Genomic DNA, 3863 nt, shown 5'->3' on the forward strand with positions numbered 1-3863 from the left:
GCGGCTCTGGCGCTCGCGGCGCTGCAGCCTCGCTCCCTCCCTCCCTCTCCCGGCGCCGCGCACGGGGCGTCTCCGCCAATCAACGCGCCGCTCCTCGCGGGCCGCGCGCCGCCCGTGACGTCAAGCGGCGCCATGGCAACTGCGCGCGAGGGCGCGCGCGAACCTCTCCCCCCCCCTTCGCTCCTCCACCCCGCGGTCACGCCCAGAGCCGGCGGCGGCCCCGCCCGAGGGCGCGCGCCTGCATCCCCCGCCCCCACCGCGAGCCGAGCGGGGCGTCCCGGGGCTGCCGCGGGTTCGGGGCTGTCGTAGGTTCGGGGCCGCGTCCCGCCCCTCCCGCGGTACCGCCACCGGCCCGGCGGGGAGACTCCCGCACCCGCCCGTGGGCGGCGGAGCGCTGCCCGCGCCTGCGGCACAGAGCAGGGGCACCGCCTCCTCGTGCGGCCACGGGGTGTGCGCGGATGTCACCGCCGCCCCCCGCGCACCCCGGGCGGGCTCTCCGGGCTTTGTGCCGCCCAGAGCACCCGGTGTCCCCAGTAAGCCTCGCAGAGCCCCGTGCGTGGCTGGGTGGCTGAGCTCTCGGGTGAGGGGGCACCGGGACTGTCCCGGCACAGGCGGGATGGCTCCGCATGGAACCGCGCCCTGGAGCCTCATCCTGCACCGGGAGCGCGACGCGTGCTGGGGGTTAAAAGCCAGAGGTCCCGAAGAGGATGGGAGCGCGGGGATGGCGGCAGGGCCCTGGGACACCCTCCCAAGGCTGACGGATGGGCGCTCAGCGGCTCTGCAGGCACAGGACGGTCCCTCTGGAAGCCTCTCCCTTGGAAAGGCAAGCGGGCATTTCGGACAGCACCACCCAAACGTTGATGAAAACGTGCTGACAGGAGTAGGACGAGTATTAATAAACATTGCTGTTGTTGGGAATGCTTTTTCATTTTCTGAAAAAAACCCACCCTGTTTCCTAAAGGTCTTGGAAGTCGGCATTCACTTGTCCCCTTTCTGAACAGCATGCCCCAGCCTGAATCCCTGCCTCAAGTATGCAGTGTCCTGACCTCTCCTGCTTTCTCCTGGGCTCTGGGATCAGCACTGTCTCACAGGATTAGAAATAAAATGGAGAAAGCACCTCGATATATTTTTTGAAAAGGGCCAGGTAGGCTAAGGGCTCTGTTCTAGACTCCTGTTGTATCTGGCAGTGCCACGGGCCAGGAGCATCTCCAGAGCGAGAGGGGGATTGCCTCCGGGGCTCTCTGCAGGCTGCCGTGCCTGCCGAGCCCCCGGCCAGCTCCCCGCCCCGTTCCCCCTCGGTGCAAACCTCCCGGAAAACCTCGGGATGGGGTCACGTGCCCGGGACCGTATCCCGGCCGTGCGGCTCCCGGAGCGACTCCCGCCGGATCACCGCGGCTCCGCTGACTGCTCGGAACAACTCCCGCAGGACGGGCCTGTGGTTGTGTCTGCAGTCACAAAAATCTGTTGACGGGGCAGACTGAGGTGCTTGCTGCTGGGAAAGCAGGAGGAAGTGATGGATGTGTGCTATGGATGGCCGGGAGCAGGTTGGTTCGGTACCAGAGAAAACAGCATCTGCAGGTTCTCCCGCTGCCTCCTGCTCTCGCCTGCACGCCTCTCTCTGTCTTTTCCAGGACAGCTTCCCAGTGTGGGCCTTGTTTTCCATGTTCACCCTGCAGTTACGAAGTGGCTGTAGACCTGAGAGTGAGATAAAATGATCAGAACGGGCTCACTTTCATCTTCACAACAGTGATCCTGTATTTTGACTGAATATCAGAAAGGTGCTACTTAAGATCCTCGTGACAAAGCTGAGTTTTTAAGAACTAGGCTTTTTTTCATTGTATCATATATAGTTAATTCTTCCATGGTAGCGTTTTACCTGCAGAGTTTGTTTCTGGATTCCTTACTACCCTTCCTTGTGGCCTAAGGTGTATGCTGGGGTTTGTCAAAACGTATATTGTACTCCACCTAAGTTTTGCCCATCAACCTCTGTTATCTTAGACGTTAATTTAACAGTGGGATATTAAAAAAATTATTCCTCATCAGTTCTAGTTCCTTCAATTAACTCCAAGGCTTAATGAATTTCACTCGTGTTCCTATGGAATATTGTTGGAAAGCTTGTGAGAAGAGCTAAAAAAAGCAAAATAGGCAATATTGTGTAGAGTGAAACTCACCAGAATTTACTAGCTGTGTCAGGTGAGAACATTACTGTTGCTTAATTTAAATGTGAAGAATATAACCCTCCTCTTTGGTTTCCAAATGATGCTTCGTTGGAGTATACAGGTAGAGAGGGGTTTTTTTGAAACAAACATTGTAAGGCTCAGGTTCATAATGTATTCCAATACACAATGCTTCATCTTATCTGTTTTTATTTTTTACCATTATTTTCCACTTTAGGAAGCAATAGGAGGAGAGCTTTAGAGCTGTACTTGAACACAGATGGTATGATGGCGCAGCATTTGCTGCAACTTGTTTCAAGTTATGTTACAGAGTTCATTTTTAACATAAGCTAAAAACCCTTATTTTGTAGAAAAGTCTCATTGAAATGGCAAGCACCCAAATATAGAGCATACATTTTCAGAGGTACTTGAATATTTTCTGGTAACATGATGAAAAATTAACTGATACAGGAAAAATGATAATCTTTAAAAGTTCATAAAGAACCCAGACTGGAGCCTGCATTAGATGAAGCACAAGTGTGTATTGCTTTTTGATATTTCCAGGAAATATAGGGGAACCCCGTGTAAAGTAGGCTGCAATACTGTAGGCAGCCTTAATAGTTTTGTGGAAGGAAAACATCAGCCTTTCCATTCTGTCCTTTCCATTATTTTTGGTTTTGGAGTGAACGGAACATCTCCTACAACAACCCTAATTGCCACTAAGCATCAGCCCCATGCGTCAATATGCACTGCACCCTTTCCCCTTTAAGTGGGCTATTTTTGCCAAACAACATTTCCACTCCTCTGGATTTCATGAACGCTGCCATTTGAAACAGATCCAAGGAATTAGACATTACTCACCTTTGCATATGCTGTCTCTTAAACAGATACTTGCCTGCTGTCTTCTATTCTTATATTTCCTGTACTTTTCCCCCATTGTGGAATGTTCTATTTTGTCTTGCTTATTGCAGTTTTGTCCAGGGAATTCGGTCTCTTAAAAACCTAGGCTTTAAGCAGCTTTCCTGTTCTTCAGATGCATTTTCTGTGTTGCTCTCCTCACAGCTTTTTGTTCGATGACTTGCACTTTCACTATCTCAGACTGTCAGGCGGCAGCCAGCAGCAAAAACTCATTTGTAGAGTTAGAAACATTTGCATATGAAAGTACATATATGCATGTTTATTTACACTCATTCTTACTTTACTTTCTGACATGAGAAGAAATAGAGGGATGGGGAGGGGAGAAAATTACTCCAGATATCTTTTATTTCCCCTCTAAAACAGCTTTTAGTTCTTCCCTCCCATCCTTTCTCCACAAGTGCTTAGTTACTCTTTCTTGTGCTTAAACATAATTAAAAGTAGACCAGTACAAGGTAGGGTTATCTCCATACTAGAAGCGGATGGCAGGATTTTTGGGGGTCACCCTCACACAGACCAGGAATGACAATCCAGGAAATCCATGGGAATAGCTCTTAGAAGTGGATGAATGCTGTCAGGACTGGAAGGCTCAGTGGTGGTGACTCCTGGTGCTAACCAGGCTGCTGCTAGAAAATGGAGATGTTCTGAGTTACTGTTGGCTGGTCTTTGTGTTGGTTTCTTTTTTTTTTCCTGGGAACAGGAAAATGAGGAAAGGCAGCCTAGCAAAGGGCATTTCCCCAGAGACCAGGAGATGATTCTGCAAATTTACGGCCTGCAGAGGGAAGAAAAGAA

This window comes from Sturnus vulgaris, chromosome 1, assembly GCF_052056855.1.
Source record: "Sturnus vulgaris isolate bStuVul1 chromosome 1, bStuVul1.hap1, whole genome shotgun sequence".
NCBI classification, from domain to species: Eukaryota; Metazoa; Chordata; class Aves; order Passeriformes; family Sturnidae; genus Sturnus; species Sturnus vulgaris.